This window comes from Bufo bufo, chromosome 1, assembly GCF_905171765.1.
Source record: "Bufo bufo chromosome 1, aBufBuf1.1, whole genome shotgun sequence".
Lineage (NCBI taxonomy): Eukaryota > Metazoa > Chordata > Amphibia > Anura > Bufonidae > Bufo > Bufo bufo.
In genome coordinates, this window is record NC_053389.1 from 97618567 (window position 1) to 97641127 (window position 22561).

A 22561-nucleotide genomic window follows, 5' to 3' on the forward strand; every position below is an offset into this window, starting at 1 on the left:
TTTCATCTCTAGTGATGCTCTGCCAGGCCTCTACTGCAACTGTCTTCAGTTCCTGCTTGTTCTTGGGGCATTTTCCCTTCAGTTTTGTCTTCGGCAAGTGAAATGCATGCTCAATCGGATTCAGGTTAGGTGATTGACTTGGCCATTGCATAACATTCCACTTCTTTCCCTTAAAAAACTCTTTGATTGCTTTTGAAGTATGCTTTGGGTCATTGCCCATCTGCACTGTGAAGCGCCGTCCAATGAGTTCTGAAGCATTTGGCTGAATATGAGCAGATAATATTGCCCGAAACACTTCAAAATTCATCCTGCTGCTTTTGTTAGCAGTGACATCATCAATAAATACAAGAGAACCAGTTCTATTGGTAGCCATACATGCCAACGCCATGACACTACCACCACCATGCTTCACTGATGAGGTGGTATGCTTAGGATCATGAGCAGTTCCTTTCCTTCTCCATACTCTTCTCTTCCCATCACTCTGGTACAAGTTGATCTTGGTCTCATCTGTCCATAGGATGTTGTTCCAGAACTGTGAAGGCTTTTTTAGATGTCATTTGGCAAACTCTAATCTGGCCCTCCTGTTTTTGAGGCTCACCAATGGTTTACATCTTGTGGTGAACTCTCTGTATTCACTCTGGTGAAGTCTTATCTTGATTGTTGACTTTGACACACTTACACCTACCTCCTGGAGAGTGTTCTTGATCTGGCCAACTGTTGTGAAGGGTGTTTTCCTCACCAGGTAAAGAATTCTTCTGTCATCCACCACAGTTGTTTTCCGTGGTCTTACGGGTCTTTTGGTGTTGCTCAGCTCACCGTTGCGTTCCTTCTTTTTAAGAATGTTCCAAACAGTTGTTTTGGCTACGCTTAATGTTTTTGCTATCTCTCTGATGGGTTTGTTTTGTTTTTTTCAGCTTAATGATGGCTTGCTTCACTGATAGTGATAGCTCTTTGGATCTCATTTTGAGAGTCGACAGCAACAGATTCCAGATGCAAATAGCACACTTGAAATGAACTCTGGACCTTTTATCTGCTCATTGTAATTGGGATAATGAGGGAATAATTATTTTTCATAGACCCTTTAGATCCAGGATATTTTACAAATCATATAGTTCAAATAGCCATAGGCTACAAGACTCCTGTTTCTGGTCAAATAAAGCGTAACGTTTATTTCTTTCATTAAAACTAATACAAAACAGGAGAAAAAAGAAAAAATACTTTTTAAAATATAAAGGTGCTATGTGGATACAAGCGGCAGTGAAATGGGGTGTTACACCCATATAAGTGCCTCCTTATTTCCGTTTGTCAACACTAGTTTGTGTCTCTCAATATATCACTCATTGGAGGATAACATAGTAAGTCGCTTTGGGATAATTCCCTATCTACACCACATTTGGTGCGACTTGCTGCCGCTAGAGTGTCTGAGTGTGGTGAGTCTGCAGATGCCCACTGCTAAGACACTATATCCCTCATGCACCTAATTTAAAAATCAAAGTATAGCTATAGTGGCAGCAAGTCGCACCAAATGTGGTGTAGATAGGGAATTATCCCAAAGCGACTTACTAGGTTATCCTCCAATGAGTGATATATTGAGAGACACAAACTAGTGTTGATAAACGGAAATAGGGAGGCACTTATATGGGTGTAACACCCCATTTCACTGCCGCTTGTATCCACATAGCACCTTTAAATTAAAAAAAAAAATTTTTCTTTTTTCTCCTGTTTTGTATTAGTTTTAATGAAAGAAATAAACGTTACGCTTTATTTGACCAGAAACAGGAGTCTTGTAGCCTATGGCTATTTGAACTATATAATGAGGGAATAACACACACTTGGCCATGGGACAACTGAGAAGCCAATTGTCCCATTACTTTTGGTCCCTTAACAAGTGGGAGGCACATATGCAAACTGTTGTAATTCCTACACGTTTCACCTGATTTGGATGTAAATGCCCTCAAATTAAAGCTGACAGTCTGCATTTAAAGCACATCTTGTTTGTTTCAATTCAAATCCATTGTGGTGGTGTATAGACCCAAAAATGTTACAATTGTGTCGATGTCCCAATATTTATGGACCTGACTGTATATAGTCAGTGGAGTTACATTGTGTATATACAACACAATGTAACTCCAAGTCAATCACACTTCTGTGAAATCAAACTGTCCACTTAGGAAGCAACACTGAGTGACAATCAATTTCACATGCTGTTGTGCAAATGGGATAGACAACAGATGGAAATTATAGGCAATTAGCAAGACACCCCTAATAAAGGAGGGGTTCTGTAGGTGGTGACAACAGACCACTTCTCAGTTCCTATGCTTCCTGGCTGATGTTTTGGTCACTTTTGAATGCTGGCGGTGCTTTCACTCTAGTGGTAGCATGAGACAGAGTCTACAACCCACACAAGTGGCTCAGGTAGTGCAGCTTATCCAGGATGGCACATCAATGCGAGCTGTGGCAAGAAGGTTTGCTGTGTCTGTCAGCGTAGTGTCCAGAGCATGGAGGCGCTACCAGGAGACAGGCTAGTACATCAGGAGACTTGGAGGAGGCCGTAGGAGGGCAACAACCCAGCAGCAGGACCGCTACCTTCGCCTTTGTGCAAGGAGGAACAGGAGGAGCACTGCCAGAGCCCTGCAAAATGACCTCCAGCAGGCCACAAATGTGCATGTGTCTGCTCAAATGGTCAGAAACAGACTCCATGAGGGTGATATGAGGGCCCGACGTCCACAGGTGGGGGTTGTGCTTACAGCCCAACACCGTGCAGGACGTTTGGCATTTGCCATAGAACACCAAGATTGGCAAATTCGCCACTGGCGCCCTGTGCTCTTCACAGATGAAAGCAGGTTCACACTGAGCACATGTGACAGACGTGACAGAGTCTGGAGACGCCGTGGAGAACGTTCTGCTGCCTGCAACATCCTCCAGCATGACCGGTTTGGCATTGGGTCAGTAATAGTGTGGGGTGGCATTTCTTTGGAGGGCCTGACTGCCTTTAGGTACCAAGATGAGATCAGACCCCTTGTGAGACCATATGCTGGTGCGGTTGGCCCTGAGTTCCTCCTAATGCAAGACAATGCTAGACCTCATGTGGCTGGAGTGTGTCAGCAGTTCCTGCAAGACGAAGGTATTGATGCTATGGACTGGCCCGCCCGTTCCCTAGACCTGAATCCAATTGAGCACATCTGGGACATCATGTCTCGCTCTATCCACCAACGTCACGTTGCACCACAGACTGTCCAGGAGTTGGCAGATGCTTTAGTCCAGGTCTGGGAGGAGATCCCTCAGGAGACCGTCCGCCACCTCATCAGGAGCATGCACAGGCGTTGTAGGGAGGTCATACAGGCACGTGGAGGCCACACACACTACTGAGCCTCATTTTGACTTGTTTTAAGGACATTACATCAAAGTTGGATCAGACTGTAGTGTGTTTTTCCACTTTAATTTTGAGTGTAACTCCAAATCCAGACCTCCATGGGTTAAAAATTTGATTTTCATTTTCTTATTTTTGTGTGATTTTGTTGTCAGCACATTCAACTATGTAAAGAACAAAGTATTTCAGAAGAATATTTAATTAATTCAGATCTAGGATGTGTTATTTTTGTGTTCCCTTTATTTTTTTGAGCAGTGTATATATGTACACTCGTGGCCAAAAGTTTTGAGAATTACATAAATATTGGAAATTGGAAAAGTTGCTGCTTAAGTTTTTATAATAGCAATTTGCATATACTCCAGAATGTTATGAAGAGTGATCAGATGAATTGCATAGTCCTTCTTTGCCATGAAAATGAACTTAATCCCAAAAAAACCTTTCCACTGCATTTCATTGCTGTCATTAAAGGACCTGCTGAGATCATTTCAGTAATCGTCTTGTTAACTCAGATGAGAATGTTGACGAGCACAAGGCTGGAGATAATTATGTCAGGTTAAAATGGCAGACTTGACATGTTAAAAGGAGGGTGATGCTTGAAATCATTGTTCTTCCATTGTTAACAATGGTGACCTGCAAAGAAATGCGTGCAGCTATCATTGCGTTGCATAAAAATGACTTCACAGGCAAGGATATTGTGGCTACTAAGATGGCACCTCAATCAACAATTTATAGGATCATCAAGAACTTCAAGGAAAAAGGTTCAATTCTTGTTAAGAAGGCTTCAGGGCGTCCAAGAAAGTCCAGCAAGCGCCAGGATCGTCTCCTAAAAAGGATTCAGCTGTGGGATCGGAGTGCCACCAGTGCAGAGCTTGCTCAGGAATGCCAGCAGGCAGGTGTGAGCGCATCTGCACGCACAGTGAGGCGAAGACTTTTGGAAGATGGCCTGGTGTCAAGAAGGGCAGCAGAGAAGACACTTCTCTCCAAAAAAAACATCAGGGACAGATTGATCTTCTGCAGAAAGTATGGTGAATGGACTGCGGAGGACTGGGGCAAAGTCATATTCTCTGATGAAGCCTCTTTCCAATTGTTTGGGGCATCTGGAAAAAGGCTTGTCTGGAGAAGAAAAGGTAAGCGCTACCATCAGTCCTGTGTCATGCCAACAGTAAAGCATCCTGAGACCATTCATGTGTGGGGTTGCTTCTCATCCAAGGGAATGGGCTCACTCACAATTTTGCCCAAAAACACAGCCATGAATAAAGAATGGTACCAAAACACCCTCCAACAGCAACTTCTTCCAAAAATCCAACAACAGTTTGGTGAAGAACAATGCATTTTCCAGCACGATGGAGCACCGTGCCATAAGGCAAAAGTGAGGACTAAGTGGCTCGGGGACCAAAACGTTGACATTTTGGGTCCATGGCCTGGAAACTCCCCAGATCTTAATTCCATTGAGAACTTGTGGTCAATCCTCAAAAGGCGGGTGGACAAACAAAAACCCACTAATTCTGACAAACTCCAAGAAGTGATTATGAAAGAATGAGTTGCTATCAGTCAGGAATTGGCCCAGAAGTTGATTGAGAGCATGCCCAGTCGAATTGCAGAGGTCCTGAAAAAGAAGGGTCAACACTGCAAATACTGACTCTTTGCATAAATGTCATGTAATTGTCGATAAAAGCCTTTGAAACGTATGAAGTGCGTGTAATTATATTTCACTACATCACAGAAACAACTGAAACAAAGATCTAAAAGCAGTTTAGCAGCAAACTTTGTGAAAACTAATATTTGTGTCATTCTCAAAACTTTTGGCCACGACTGTACATGTGACCACTGCAGCCAATCACTATCCACAACGGTCATGCCCTCTCTTGAGGCCAGTGGTTGGATGCAGTGGTCACGTGGATATATGACATCATCACTGCTGACACGAACTGTGAGGGCCATGGAAGTACCTGGGATGGAACAGATATTTTTTATGTATGTGCATGCTTGTTTTCTGTTCAGTCTGCTATTGTCTGGTTTATCCCTAATTCCTGCACGTAATACAGTATTATGACCAGTAGGTTTTGTTGGATCCGGTGCCCACGTGGCCAAGTCTTTTCAGAGAATAAGGAGCTACAGTCAACAGATTAGGCAAAACAAGCAGATTTGGCCTAAGTCTGATAGATATCATTAAAACATCAGGACCTTTGGACAAAACTATTTGATATAAAGTTGAGCAACCACTAGGTGGAAACCTCAAATAGGATCTCAGAACCTGAATTTTAGGGTAGTTTCTACAATGCATATCATCACCCAGTCCCAGGTTTAGAATTACCCATTTCCATGGGATCTTGTGGTAGGCCCAAATTATGACACAATGATCGTCCACTCTTACCATACAGGATACAGATCCTTAGACAATGCAAGAATACAAGCACTACTATGTACTATGTTAAAGAGCATCTTAGTAAAGATTATGTAAATCTTGAAGTTGTCATCTTATTGGTATATTATCATCAATTTAGAATGGACTCCTGACTGATATACAGTTAGGTCCATATATATTTGGACAGAGACAACATTTTTCAAATTTTTGTTCTGTACATTACCACAATGGATTTTGAACAAAACAATTCAGATGCAGTTGAAGTTCAGACTTTCAGCTTTAATTCAGTGGGTTGAACAAAATGATTGCATAAAAATGTGAGGAACTAAAGCATTTTTTAAACTCCAATCCCGTCATTTCAGGGGTTCAAAAGTAATTGGACAAATTAAATAATTGTAAATAAAGTGTTAATTTCTAATACTTGGTTGAAAACCCTTTGTTGGCCTGAAGTCTTGAACTCATGGACATCACCAGACGTTATGTTTCCTCCTTTTTAATGCTCTGCCAGGCATTACTGCAGCGATTTTCAGTTCCTGTTGTTTGTGGGCCTTTCTGTCTGAAGTTTAGTCTTTAACAAGTGAAATGCTCTATTGGGTTCAGATCCAGTGACTGACTCGGCCATTCAAGAATATTCCACTTCTTTGCTTTAATAAACTCCTGGGTTGTTTTTGCTTTATGTTATGGTCATTGTCCATCTGTATTATGAAACGCCGACCAATCAGTTTGGCTGCATTTGGCTGGATTTGAGCACACAGTATGTCTCTGTAAACCCCAGAAGTCATCCGGCTGCTTCTGTCCTGTGTCACATCATCAATAAACACTAGGGACCCAGTGCCACTGGCAGCCAGGCACGCCCAAGCCATCACACTGCCTCCGCCATGTTTTACAGATGATGTGGTATGCTTTGGATCATGAGCTGTACCATGCCTTCACCATACTTTTTTCTTTCCATCATTCTGGTAGAGGTTGATCTTGGTTTCATCTGTCCAGAGAATGTTCTTCCAGAAGTGTGATGGTTTTTAAGATGTTTTTTTAGCAAAGTCCAATCTAGCCTTCTTATTCTTGAGGTTTATGAGTGGCTTGCACCGTGAAGTTACCCCTCTGTATTTACTTTCATGCAGTCTTCTCTTTATGGTAGATTTGGATATTGATACGCCTATATCCTGGAGAGTGTTGTTCACTTGGTTGGCTGTTGTGAAGGGGTTTCTCTTCACCATGGTAAATTATTCTGCCATCATCCACCACTGTTGTCTTCCGTGGGCGTTCAGATCTTTTTCCATTGTTGAGGTCACCAGTGCTTTCTTTCTCAGGATGTACCAAACTGTAGATTTTTTCCACTCGTAATAGTGTAGCAATTTCTCAGATGGGTTTTTTCTGTTTTTGCAGATGAAGGATGGCTTGTTTCACCTGCATGGAGAGCTCCTTTGACCGCATGTTTACTTCTTAGCAAAATCTTCAAAATTCAAGCACCACACATCAAACCAACTCCAGGCCTTTTATGTGCTTAATTGAGAATGAAATAATGAAGGAATTGCTCACACCTGCCCATGAAACAGCATTTGAGTCAATTGTCCGATTACTTTTGGTCTCTTTTAAAAACAGGGTGCCACATGTAAAGGAGCTGAAACTCCTAAACTCTTCATCCAATTTTAATGTGGGTACCCTCAAATGAAAGCTAAAAGTCTTGCGTTTATGTTCATGTCCAATATATAACTATAACTTGAATATGTTTTGGTAAACAGGTAATAAAAACAAAATTTGTGTCAGTGTCCAAATATATATGGACCTAACGTCATGTACATACTTTCTTCAGCCTGATGTTGACATGGATTTGCAATACCCCAGACCTAGGGGTATCTGCAATTTTTTTATGTTTTATATGCAATGTTATGTAATGTATTTTCATGGTTATACCATTTATTCCAGCAGGGGAGGTAATGGTTAGCAATGGTTGTTAGAAACAGGACTAACCACTCTGTTCCTCCCCTCTTAGTAGGAGTGGGCCAGTCTTGCTTCCTGCCAGGAGGGGGGTGCCAGTCTAGTGAGACAGAGAAAGGAGAGGAGTTTCTGTTAGGATAGTGGAGGACTGAGGAAGCACATGCAGAGCTCCCACTTCCAAGAACCGTATCTTATTCCCCTGTGAGGGAACTCAAGAACCAGATATTCTTCTTCTGTGAGAACAACTTAATCCTGCCTCAAGAAAACACTTGAGAGACAAGGCAGCAGAGTGATCAGTGAAATACAGCTTTACAACACTGCTGCAGGTGAGGGACAACAGCTCAGACACCATCCCCTACTTAAACCATCGCCAGGCCAGACAAAGGGTACTTTCACACTAGCGTTTTTCTTTTCCGGCACTGAGTTCTGTCATAGGGGCTCAATACCGGAAAAAACTGATCAGTTTTATCCCCATGCATTCTGAATGGAGAGAAATCTATTCAGGATGCATCAGGATGTCTTCAGTTCAGTCACTGAATGGCATGCTGCGGTATTATCTCCGCCCAAAATTCCGGATCAGTTGCTGGAATGCCGGATCCGGCATTAATTTACATTGAAATGTATTAGTGCCTTAAAAATACTGTAATGCCGGATCCGTCCTTCCGGTCTGCGCAATGGCAGACCGGTAAAAATGTGAAAAATAACTAACTGTCACGGCCATAGTCATGGTCGTGACTCCTGTCACCGCATGCAGTTGCCTGCGGTCTTGGTGTTGTTGTCAATCACAGGTGAGGGCTATAGTATGTTGCCTCACCTGTGGTTGCCGCTGGCAACATTGTGTATGTGGCAGCAGAGCAGCCTGAGCGGTGCTAGGCAGCTTGCTGCAGTAGGCATGCGGTTGCACCTGGCAACCTCTATTTATAGGTGTGCCTTTTATCGGTGTGCACGGGGTGTTATATGTGTTGTGTGCACTTCCCCTTTAAGTTGTTGTTTTCCCTTCCCTGGTGTTGGAAGGGTTAACTTCCTTCCTAGTGTGTGTGTGCACTGGGTGTGTCTGACTGTGGGTGTGGCTACTTGGCCCTATAAAGCCTCAGTGGAAGGCAGTAGTCAGAGAGGGTGCTTCAGCCATGCTTGCTGGAGACAGCCTCCTGCTTATTTACCATCTGCCAGTGAGGGCCACCCTGGTTGCCATACACGTTATGTCTGGTGTTAGTTTATGGTTTATCTGTTATTGCAGCATATGGTTTACTGGGTTCCCGTGTGATGTCTGTTGTGTGCTGTGTCCTTTATGTTAGTTGTGGATAGCAGCACTTGCACGTGGGTTCCAGGTTGTGTGTCTGTGGCAGGTAAGTGTGGAACTAGTCTCACTTACCTGTCATTGCCATATGTCTGTTTATGTTCCCCCTTTCTATGTATCTTGGCCAGTGAGACTCCTGTTCCTCCATGTCTAGGGTTGTCTTACCCTGCTCCTAGTCCAGGGCCACCCTGAGGGCGAGCAGGAATATCAGGTTCCAGAGTATGAGCCCTCCTACCTTCAGGGTTGGCTCATACGGATAGGAGACAGGGTCAGAGTTAGGGATGTGTAGGAGGTGACCAGCTCCCTAATTCTCTGTCCTGGCCTTGCAGCGACTCCATCTGCTGATACCGCACGGCTGAGGGTTTTCCCCATCCTCAGCCGTGACAATAACAGATCCATTTCTCCGGATGACAACAGTAGAGACAGATCCGTTCTTGCAATGCATTTGTAAGACGGATCCGCATCCGGATCCGTCTACAAATGCTGTCCGTTTGCATGCAGATTGCCGGATCACTCTACCGCAAGTGTGAAAGTAGCCTAACATTAAGCCTGTACTACAGCGGACTCCGATATCCCCAAGTGCTTACTACTGCCAACCTATTGCAATGTGACCTGCCACCATACCTCCTCATCTGGTGCTAAAGAAACTGCACTTTGTACTTTTGAGAGAAGTATATTCTGAGAGTCTAAGGGCACCCTAATTACCACCAGGCAGGAGCCCTGACACCAGGATATGCCCCGAGGGAAGAAAGGGGGTGCCCTCCTGTCACTGCATGGCCTAAGGAGAGTACCGGTGTGTGGATAGTCATTGTGATCCATGTGTGCACTCATTCTTGCCAGAGTCACATCCACTCCCCTCCTCCACTTATTCCTCCCGGGCTGCTATACTTATTCTTACCAGAGTCACTACCACTCCTATCCTCCACTTGTTCCTCCCGAGTTGCTACTGAATATGTATATACAGTACAGACCAAAAGTTTGGACACACCTTCTCATTCAAAGAGTTTTCTTTATTTTCATGACTATGAAGGCATCAAAACTATGAATTGACACATGTGGAATTATATACATAACAAACAAGTGTGAAACAACTGAAAATATGTCATATTCTAGGTTCTTCAAAGTAGCCACCTTTTGCTTTGATTACTGCTTTGCACACTCTTGGCATTCTCTTGATGGGCTTCAAGAGGTAGTCCCCTGAAATGGTCTTCCAACAGTCTTGAAGGAGTTCCCAGAGATGCTTAGCACTTGTTGGCCCTTTTGCCTTCACTCTGCGGTCCAGCTCACCCCAAACCATCTCGATTGGGTTCAGGTCCGGTGACTGTGGAGGCCAGGTCATCTGGCGCAGCACCCCATCACTCTCCTTCATGGTCAAATAGCCCTTACTTTCAAAGTTTTCCCAATTTTTCGGCTGACTGACTGACCTTCATTTCTTAAAGTAATGATGGCCACTGGTTTTTCTTTACTTAGCTGCTTTTTTCTTGCCATAATACAAATTCTAACAGTCTATTCAGTAGGACTATCAGCTGTGTATCCACCTGACTTCTCCTCAACGCCACTGATGGTCCCAACCCCATTTATAAGGCAAGAAATCCCACTTATTAAACCTGACAGGGCACACCTGTGAAGTGAAAACCATTTCAGAGGACTACCTCTTGAAGCTATTCAAGAGAATGCCAAGAGTGTGCAAAGCAGTAATCAAAGCAAAAGGGGGCTACTTTGAAGAACCTAGAATATGACATATTTTCAGTTGTTTCACACTTGTTTGTTATGTATATAATTCCACATGTGTTAATTCATAGTTTTGATGCCTTCAGTGTAAATCTACAATTTTCATAGTCATGAAAATAAAGAAAACTCTTTGAATGAGAAGGTGTGTCCAAACTTTTGGTCTGTACTGTACATTAATCCTGAAACAGGAGGTAATGACTGGGTCATAAAAACATTAAGGAGCTAAAATGCTTGATTTTCATACAGTGAATGTAAAAGTTAGAAAAATGTTCTTTTGGACCAGACTAGTCAGGACTTTGTGACTTATCTACTGTTGGCAGCACTGGGAGCGTGCATGGACAGGCAAACAGCATGATGGCGTCATCAACAGTCGCTTGCTTTGTCTGTCACTTGCATACAAGGTTTCCACCCAACAAAGTAATTAGAAACTCTGGGGCTGGTGAGGAGCGAAAGAAGATGAGTTGAAGCAGTCTCTTTAAACCAAGCTTAATATAGTGTGTCCAAGCTGTGGAGATTACAGGCTCATGTCCTTTATATGGAGGAACAGCTAGAATAAAATAACTTTAAAAAAAAATAATGTTGGATGGATGGATAGATAGATAGATTTTCATATTGCATCCACAGTATGTAGTTTTCACTCTGGGAAATAAAAGGGGTTTTCAACAGTTTAAAGACAGCAGATTAGCAGCTGCATATGCAAATGAGCACATGACATCACAGTATTCTACGACATTACAGCGTTCCATGACATCACAAAGATAACCCTTGAATAAGAATACCAGACACTATTGAGGCTAAAATGTATTTAGACCTTCCAACAAGCTTGATAAATAAAAAAAGATAGATAGATAAATAGATAGGATACAGGGGCGGATTGGCCATAGACCTTACAGGGAAATTTCCCGGTGGGCCGATGCCTAGAAGGTCCACTCAAGCCCTCCTCATGGCCGGCCAGTGGAAGTTTTTGGGGATGTATTTTGTGTTAGGTTGTGGTATTTGGCTCTGTTGGAATGATATAATGTGCCACAACATGGTATTCCTGGCCCTGCCTTCCATCAATTAGGGCCTGACTACAAAACATGCCACTTTTAGTATTTTTTCCCGGGCCACTTTACATTCCCAGTCCGCCCCTGGATAGATAGATAGATAGATAGATAGATAGATAGATAGATAGATAGATATTGTATGTTTTTGAAGTGCGGTTGGAAACTGTGATACTTGGAGGAAGACAATGGAAACGATTTGTATTCATTTTCTTACAATGTGAATAAACATTGCTTCATACGGCATATGTTTAGTCTATTGACTTTTGGTGACACTTTGGTATTGATTTGCTAAAAAGGGTTGTCTCACTTCAGGAAGTAGCATTCATCAAGGAACTTACTAATGTATTGTGATTCTCCATATTGCCTCCTTTGCTGGCTTGATTCATTTTTCCATCAAATTATACACTGCTCGTATCCAGGGGTCATGACCACCCTGCAACCCAGCAGTGGTGGCCCTGCTTTCACACTATGGGAAAAAGCACTGGCCTCTCTGGTGTCCGGGACTGCGGGAGTGTGCATAGGCTGCTTTTTCCTTTCCTATAGTGTGCAAGCACGGCCACAGCTGCTGGATTGCAGGGTGATCTTAACCCCTGGATATGAACAGTGTATAATTTGATGGAAAAATGCATGTAGCCAGCAAAAGAGGCAATATGGACAATCACAATACATTAGCAAGGGCCTCGTATTAACTTTCTCTACGGGTTAAATGCCATTTTGTTTTTCTGTTCTTCTGACCCTTCAAACAGGAAAAAAAAGGACCCTGTAAAAAAAAAGCGGATCCTGTGCATCCGTTTGATCCATTTTTTAGATGGAAAAAAAAAGTACTGCATGCTGTCTTCAATGACAGATCTCTGAAGGAAATGTGCATATTTGATGCACTGGCTCCTATTTTCCCTGTTCTGACCAGTCATAAGAACGGAAAATGAAACAGAGATGTAAACTCTTCTTCCTAAGGTAGTAATGCACCTCCTAATATACATAGACCCCTCTACATCTCAGATGCTAAGACCCCTGCACCCCAGTGCCTGATCATCAATCAGTCCTCCTACTAAAGAAAGGTCAGAACTCAAGTTCTCAACCTCAAAGCTTTCAACACATGATTTGTTAGCATACTTGAGCTCCATAGCCCTGCACCAGGAGATATGAACAGTTATCAGGGTTAGGGCTCGTTCACACGAAAATTGCGGTCCGCAATGCATGGGCACCTTCCATGGGACAGGCGCATGGGGATCGCAGACCCATTCACTTGAATGGGTCCGCGATCCCTCCGTTCCGCAAAAAGATAGAGCATGTTCTATCTTTTTGTAGTGCTTCTGTAGTGTTCCGTTCCGTACTTCTGTTCCGCATCTCCGGATTTGCGGACCCATTGAAATTAATAGGTCTGCATCTGTGATGCGGAATGACAACGGAACTGTGCCCATGTATTGCGGATCCGCAAATTCGGTCCTCAATAAGGGAATGGGACACCAACGGTCGTGTGAACGAGCCCTTAGGCCTCTTGCACACAAACTTTTTTTTTCCCGTTTACGTTCCGTATACGGTCCGTATACAGAACCATTCATTTCAATGGGTCCGCAAAAAAAACAGAATGTACTCCATATGCATTCAGTTTCCGTATTTCCGTTTTTCCAAACAAACAAAGATAGAACATGTCCTATTCTTGACCGCAAATCACGTTCCTTGGCTCCATTCAAGTCAATGGGGCTGTAAAAAAAAACGGAACGGATACGGAATGCATCCTTATGTCTTCCGTATCCGTTCTGTTTTTGTGGAACCATCTATTGAAAATTTTATGCCCAGCCCGGTGTTTTTTTGCGGATAGGATGCGGACCCATTCATTTCACTGGGTCCGCAAAAAATGAGTGTGCTGTCCGCATTAGTATGTCCGTTCCATAGCCCTGCAAAAAAAAGTCCTATTCTTGTTCGTTTTAGGCATTATTACAATTAGGGATCGACCGATATTGATTTTTTAGGGCCGATACTGATAATTTGTGAACTTTCAGGCCGATAGCCGATAATTTATACCGATATTCAGGGAATTTTCATTTTTGAAAAAAAAAAATATTCCTACACAAATCTGCCGAAAATTAATATGTTTATTGTTAACGTGTAGGTTTTTTTTTTTGTAAATCTTTCTTTTTCATTTATACTTAATATTTTGGTGTTTTTTTTTAACTAACTTTTAGCCCCCTTAGGGACTAAACCCTTGTCCTATTCACCCTGATAGATCTCTATGAGGGTGAATAGGAGCTCACACTGTCCCTGCTGCTCTGTACTTTGTGCACACAGCAGCATGGAGCTGAACATGGCAGCCAGGGCTTCAATAGCGTCCTGGCTGCCATGGTAACTGATCGGAGCCCCAGGCTTACACTGCTGGGGCTCCGATCGGAGGAGCAGGGGAGAGGGGATCCTGTGGCCACTGCCACCAATGATTAATACTGGTGGGCTTGGGGGGGCGCACTGCGCCACCAATGAAGAAAAATTTCTCATTCATATACAGGAGGCGGGAGCTGGCTGCAGAATCACATAGCCGGCTCCCGACCTCTATGAGCGGTAGCTGCGATCCGTGGCACCTGAGGGGTTAACTACCGCAGATCGCAGCTACCGCTCATAGAGGTCGGGAGCCGGCTATGTGATTCTGCAGCCAGCTCCCGCCTCCTGTATATGAATGATTGAGAGACTTATCTTCATTGGTGGCGCAGTGGCCACAGCCCCTCCCCTCCTCTTGTTCTCCCTCCTCTTATTGGCGGCAGCAGCAGCACAGGGGGAGGGAGACACTGCTTCCTTCTCCCCTGTGCTGCTGAGGGAACACGGAGAGCGCTGAGAGCAGCGAGATCTGTGTTCCCAATACGTTATCGGAATATCGGCAAAATAGATGCCGATACCGATAACGGTCAAAATCCTGAATATCGGCCGATAATATCGGTAAAACCGATAATCGGTCGATCCCTAGTTACAATGGATCAGCAAAAAAAAAAACTCCTATGGGAGCTGTAATGGTAACCATATCAGTTGACCAACCTCAGAAACAAACATGGTTTAACAGAGAGTAAATGTATGCCCTGAGCAAAGTATGTCCTCGCCGCCGATCTGTTTATCGGCTGCAGTGGTGAAATAGCTGTACACAAGAAGTGACCGCGACAGCCAGTCACTGGCCTCAGCAGTCTTTGTCCATATACTGCTAAAGCCAGTGATTGGCTGAAACAGTCTCTCACCACATATGACTATGTCATCGATGCCGCCTGTAAACACAGAGCGGAGATGAGGAACGAGGCTGCAGCGCTGGAAATGGCGGGGGATTAAAGGGCATCTGTCAGCAGATTTGTACCTATGACACTGGCTGACCTGTTACATGTGCACTTGGCAGCTGAAGGCATCTGTGTTAGGCCCATGTTCATATGTGCCTGTACTACTGAGAAAGATGATGTTTTAATATATGCAAATTAGCATCTAGGAGCAACGGGGGCGTTGCCATTACACCTGGAGGCTTCGTTATCCCTGTTACTGCCACTTTCCTTGGATTTTGAATAACAGGATCAGGCAGTGTAAATGACATCATGCCTAGCCCAGTCAATAAAAGTCCAGAGGGCGCCGTAGTTGCAGAGAGAGCAGAGCCTCTAGGTGTAATGGCAACGCCCCCATTGCTCCTAGAGGCTCATTTGCATATATTAAAACATAATTTTTCTGAGTGAGCACATTTTTTTTTATTAGTCAAAAGGGGTTATCCAATAGTACTAATACCCACCACAATGCCTAGGCCCCTCCTATAGATGATACTTACCTGGTCCCTGGCACCAGCGCCCCTCTGGATCCCTGCATGGCCACCACTGCATCTACCCGTCGGATGGATCAAAACATCTGGCGACAGGAGGAGCAGCCAATAGCAGGCCGTGACGGTGACCATCCTCCCTACCGTCACTCGCGGTGGTAGGAGGGCTGGTCACCGTCACGGCCTGCTATGTTTTGATCCGCGGGGAGATGCAGGGATCCAGAGTGACGTGGGTGCCGGGGACTGCGTAAGTATGGTCTATAAGAGGGGCCCGGGCGTTGTAGGGGGTTTGTACTATTGGATAACTCCTTTCAGATATTGAAGGCCTTTGAAGAATGTTTGAAATAAAAGTAAGACAACCCCTTTAAATTTACTCAGAGTCATAGGCTTCCACATGTTTCTGCAACTTCCATTAGTTCCAGGTTATTAGACCTGAACAGGTAAATCCACTGACAGAGCACCAGGCTTCTTCTATGTAGTGTATCTTGGTATCCATCATTGCAGTTTTATCCAGATGGTTAGAACCCCTTTAATACCAGATGCACTGGTGATAACACCTGACATATCATCGCCATAGTCCTCGGTAATCATACAATATTTAGCAGTTGTGCATGGACATGTTCTATCTTTGTCACGATCCTGTGCATCGTCTGTGTCTACTGCAAACTAGGGCTATAATCACCCCTGTGGGTCCCATGACACAGAGATGACAGCTGCTCCTAGATACATAGGTGGGACTGAAATTCTTCTGGGCTCAAGGAAAGCTTGGAAGAAAGCTGTGTGTACAGCGTTTATAAAAAATGATGAGGTGGCATAATTCTGTAGAAGCAGCCAGCCAGATCATACAAATCATCTGAACTTGTTGGTGCTCACAAAGGCATTTCAAGGAACTGTCCAGTTTTGACCATTCTATCTCGGGGTCCTTGCTTCTTCTGATGGTAGTATCAGAAAGGCTTGTCTTCCCTGCCAAGAGCCTGACTAATAATGTAGGTCAGCAAGTAGATGACTAGATGATGGTATATCTGTGAGAGGTCCTCAGTAGATTACTTCCCGTAGGTCAACAATGAGGATGCTTCAGTCGACAGCCAGCAATTATTACATGTGGCTGTGGCCATCAAGGGGGAAAGCTCCCAGTAGATCTCTGGTTGCCATTCATGCATTAAAGGGGTTGTCTCAATAAGACAACCACTATCCATCTACAACATTCATGGGATTATCCGACTCTATGTAACTGATGTAACCTCCGATCAGCTGTTTGACAAAGCTCTGGTGCTCACAGCTTACCCTCGGCCAGTGATGTGACGACCCATTCACTTGACCCTAGAGGAAGCCCCTGCTTCTGTTATGGGAGCTGCGGATGGTGCGTGTCTGTGTGGCAGGGTCCCTCTCCACATGCATCCCGACATTCACAGACATGGCGCACAGATTATGCACCATTATCTCCCGTCCTGAGGTTTTTTAGGGGGGATCAAGAATCAGCACAGGACGACGTACATTTTTATTACTGCTATGACCCCCGGTGACTTTATGTAAGGCTACATGCACACGACCATTGTGTGTTTTGCGGTCCGTAAATTGCAGACCCGCAAAACATAGATGGCATCCATGTGCGTTCCGCAATTTGCGTTCCGCAAAACTGACAAGAATAGGACAGGTTATATTTTTTTTGCGGACCGCGGAACGGAGCAACGGAGTGCTGTCGCCATCTTTTGCGGCCCCATTGAAGTAAATGGGTCCGCATCCGAGCCGCAAAAACTGCGGCTCGGATGCGGACCAAAACAACGGTCGTGTGTATGTAGCCTAAACCTGTACTGAGCATTAGTTATTAATGTATTGCATGATCTGACACACGACATAGTTCAGGTTGCGCATTGTGCGCTCATGTTCGGAGAGGAGGCACACTTTAGGCAGAGTATTTCTTCATGTTATTCTACAGATTTCTTTCACAACACCAAGGCTTGGAATGAAAGGTGTTAATGAGGCAGGCAGCTAATTGTCTCTAATTGCGCTGTCAGTAGAACGCAGGCTGCTGGACGACATGTTGCTTAACACCGATACTTTATTAATCCCGACCATAAATTTCTTGTAGAGATTAGTGAGCAGTCTGGATGAGCACACAGGACACAATGCATGTTTTCCACACTCCAGTTAGTCATTAGCAAATTAACAGATACCAATAATAGAAGCAGGAGCACGACTGTGTCCGTGCCCATTCACTGCAAGAACTCCCTGACCCATAAATGATGGCTGGAATCCAAAGAAGATGCTCCCTTATAAAGGTGTCCTAGCTGGAAGCGTGGGACGTGTCTATCACCCTGGGCAAGCAGTGCCCTCTGCCTGTTATTAAAGGAAGTTGGTCGGCAAGATTTGTCCTTACAAACCACTAACTCCACTGCATAGGTGACATGAAATCAAGTTTGAACATCCCTATGTCACAGTTCCTAGCGGCAGTCTACCTGGATAAAAGAAGTTTAATCCCATCTTGTGCTGGAAGTAAATTAGCTGGTAAGTGTCCAGTGGGTGTTGCCTTGCAGTGAAGTGTCCCAGCAGTTCCTCAGTAATCTGTACTAAAACCCTCCCCATATTGATGGCTCAGCATTCCCTTCCATCACCTTCTTTGCCACAGAAATTCTGCACCCCACCATGCATTCTGGACCTGACACATGGAGTAAATTTCCCTGCTGTGGACGGCGATCTCTGCCGAGTGTTTTCCACATTGACACTCCAAAGAACATTGGACATTTCCACAGCATGAAGGTTCCCTGCGCATCCAGAATGCATGGTGCAAGCATGGGATTTCAATGGCAGTAAAAGTGAAGGAAGGAAAATGCTAAGTCATCAATCAAGATGGCTCCCTTTAAGCTGCTTGGCTAGAATTTATTAAGACAGAGCTTTGTGTTTCGACAGACATATTTGATGTCCATTGTATTTAGGTCAGATATTTTCATGTTTAGATAGACAATCTCCATAGTCATGGCAATGAACACGGCAACACACCTCAAGGGAAAGCCCAGGCAGTAGAAAATATGGATGGTAAACCCTAGCTATTTATGTCTGATCATAGTCTGACTGTTAGAACAACAGGCTGTACAACTTGTGATAAGGCCCCGATAGTGTCTTTGGAGCAGGGACAGACTGGGAACTTAAAGTGGCCCTGGCAAAAACCTAAAAGTGGCCCATGTTGTAGACAGATCCAAAGTGACAGAAGGAGGGACAACACAAGTAGGCAGGCTCAGCAATACCATAGTGCAGCACAAAATACTTCTTCAGCAGAACAAAATACCACAGCTAAATATACTGTCCCAGAAGCTGTCCCTCTCTGGTGGCCCTCAATAGCTACCATGTTCTGTCCTCCTCCCCCTCCTCTAATTGACTCTAATTAGGACATGGAGCAGTGGGCTTAGGAGATGACATGTGGGCTACAGCACAATCCAGCCCAACCTTCAGCATGCTGTCTGGACAGATCAGAGAGCCATGGGCTTTCACCAGCCTGTGGCCTGAGACACCTGTGTCCCTGAGTCATTTGTACACTCATACGGTGGTCTGTGTCCTATGAGGGTGAACAGCAGATCAGAGAGCCATGGGCTTCAATGCCCCACCGCATTATTCAACTGTGTCACTGTCCTGAGGAGAGCCATACACATGGATTTAGGAGGGCACGGTAAGTACAAAAGTATGTGATGCTCCCAGCTTTAATTACCACTGAGGGCATCAGATCATTATGTATCTGGCCAGTGAGGAGGGCATGGGTGGGCCCCTGGGCATCGGTCCACCGGGAGATTTCCCTGTGGGGTCTGCCCCCAGTCCTGGCCAATACTCAGTACTTGTAAGTTACCTGCAGTCAAGGTCAGGTCCATGGGCCTCAAAATATCTGCAGAGTGGCAGTGGGCTCCCTGTCTACCAGAATGTTTACCAGACTGCCGTGGGCCCCCAAGTTCAATTGGCATTGCCATCAGGTCATGTTTGACTGGTACTGATGTATAGATAGATTACCCAGTTTTCATCATGGGCAAATATGAGTGGGCTCTGAGTTTTATGTTGGTTCAGGTTTTTAGGTGATAATGTTATGAAACTGGATACAAAGATATTACAAGTCCTGTTTTTTTGTCTCTTGGGATGTACAGATAGATAGATAGATAGATAGATAGATAGATTGATTGATTGATAGATATGAGATAGATAGATAGATAGATATGAGATAGATAGATAGATAGATAGATAGATAGATAGATAGATAGATAGATAGATAGATAGATAGATAGATAGATAGTGCTCCATAGATAGATAGATATGAGATAGATAGATAGATAGATAGATAGATAGATAGATAGATATGAGATAGATAGATAGATAGATAGATAGATAGATAGATAGATACTAGAGTAGCATCAGACTAAACAACAGCTTTGTAGTCTGTAACCATAAAGATATATGGCTGTGCACAAGAGCTGTATACACAAAATAGTAGGAGATTTTGAATCGTCTATTTGCAAAGTTGTTTTCTTTTCTCTGTAGATGGCCATTCAGCTATTTAAATACTAAAATGTAAATGATGTTCTTGGCACATTTCTTTAAACTTACAACTTATGACTATTGTTTATGAAACCTACACAAGGATGGTCCATGAACATCTCATATAGGAATCATGGGCTATCATTAAATAGTTACTTTTCCATATTCCATTCTGTTTGTACCTGTACATTCTTCTCTCAACGATATGGATCTTTAAAGGGAATGTGTCCTCAGAAAATGACCTATTGTTTAAATCCTGCTCTTTTCACACTAGCCACTAAGGCTAATAATCGGTGCCACTTCTTGGTCTATATGAATCACTTTACAGTAGTCATGTCATTATCATCCCAGGCAGGATTGCAATGACAGATATCACCTCTATATAGATAACACAGAATCCATCATTCATAATAGGTGATGTCACATCTTATCTACTCCCTCCCTGTACAATAACCTCTGCACAGTTGACAGAGCATGCCTAATAAACTCTCCCATAGAAGTCTCCTCCATTCTATTGTGTCTATGGCCCATGGTGGTGGCTGTAAAGCGTACCTCTATATGCTGTTAAGAACAGCTCAAGGCAAGATGGCCGTCCTTATAATCATGTTTAGGAACTAGAATAAAAAAAAAGTCTACAGTTAGAAAAATAAAACTGATTAGAAATAAAGGTTGTGTGCCACTATCTGGTTTTAACTGGCAAAAAAAAATGACACATTCTCTTTAAATCCCTTTTCACCCACATATACGCAGTATACATATACAAAAAACATCAACTAAAGAAAGAAGAATGACCATGCGTCCATGCTTCTGCTGCCACTGTAGAGACCTGATATATAAAATGTGTCGGTCAGTCATTCCCTGTGGCTTCATTAACTACAAAGGAATCTCAAGAAGTCCTAATTATTTCCTTGATTGAAAATGGTTATAAGAATACTGAAGCTTACAAATTAGAAGCCATTGTTCTCCAGCTGAGATGCACCGTTCCCCGAGTGCCTGCTTAGAGAGGTCATGGAGAGGCGAAGTGCTTCTGCTTGTTTGCTAAGGGTAGAAGCGACTATCGGCTACTTTCACATTAGCGTTTTCAATTCCGCTATTGAGATCCGTCATAGGATCTCAACAGCGGAAGAAAACGCTTCAGTTTTGTCCCTATTCATTGTAAATGGTGACAAAGCTGGACTGAACGAAGCGGAATACACCAAAATGCATTCCGTTACGTTTGGTTGCGCTTCCATCGCGGATAGAATAATGCTGCAAGCACAATAGAAAACGGATCCGTCCTCCATTGTCTTTCAGTGGTTTTCAAGACGGATCCGTCATGGCTATAGAAGACATAATACAACCGGATCCGTTCATGACAGATGCATGCGGTTGTATTATGGTAACGGAAGAGTTTTGGCAGATCCATGACGGTTCCGCAAAAAACACTAATATGAAAGTAGCCTTATGCAAAATGTATGTGTTTGTTTAATGTGCATGAGGTTTATATACTTAAAGGGGTTATGCCATGATTGATGGTAAAAATGAAAATCAGACATAATATAATTGTTACAGCAGCTGCTGTGCGCCGCTGTTCTCCTGCTTGCCACCTCGGTCCCGGGCGCCGTACTCAGTGGTGATCTGTGGCCACAGCTTCCCATTAACCACTGCAGCTCTGGGATCTGTTTATGTAGGTGCTGTGGTTCTGAGGATCTGCTCCACAGTTTCATCTCAGCCCTGGCCACTTCATGCTTGCTGCTGTTTTTTTTGCAGCACTTCCTTAAGGGCCGGCGCGCATCACTTCCTGGGTTTTATGGGTTTGGTCATGTGATCTCGCTGACCATTCCTAGCCCTCATGCGCATATATAATTGGCTCAGCCCCCTTCCCAGATGCCTCAGTGTCAAGGTTCTTGTGCTCTGCTTAGGTTCCTGATAACCACTTGTGTTCCTGACTCTTACCTGTGTTCCTGGATTCTGTTACTCGTCTGATCCCTGCCAGCTTGCCTTGACTCTCCGGTTGCCAACACGGATTGCCTGACCTGTACCTGTGCCGCCTGCCCTGACCTTTTTCCTGTCTGACTACGCCTCTGCCTCATCCTTCAGTCCTGCACTGTTGCTGCTGGTAACAACTCTGCCTGCCTGACTACGCCTGTACCTCTGATACCTTTCTCAGGTACCTCCTGGTCCGCCTGGACCAGCTGCCTCGTGTACCTATCCTCCTCAATTGGTAGCGACCTGGTGTTCCCCTTGGGAAAGTCTAGTCCCACTATCGGGGGGATTGTGAAGAATTGAGGGGTTCACTTAGACAACGCCCTGGGAGGAGGTAGGACACGTGGCACAGTGGGTTCACAACCGCTGATTTGTGACAATAATATTTAAAAATCCTTTTCTAACAAATCTAGAACCAGCCCTGTACCTCACATGGATCCAGAGATCATCCCATCCTTTGCTCCATTTATTTCAGGCTGGCAGCTTGGGGCAGGGGGTGTCATTTCTCAGGAGTTTTTGCTGTAGCTCTTTTTCTGTAGCTGCCACAGCTTCCAACAGAAGATATGGC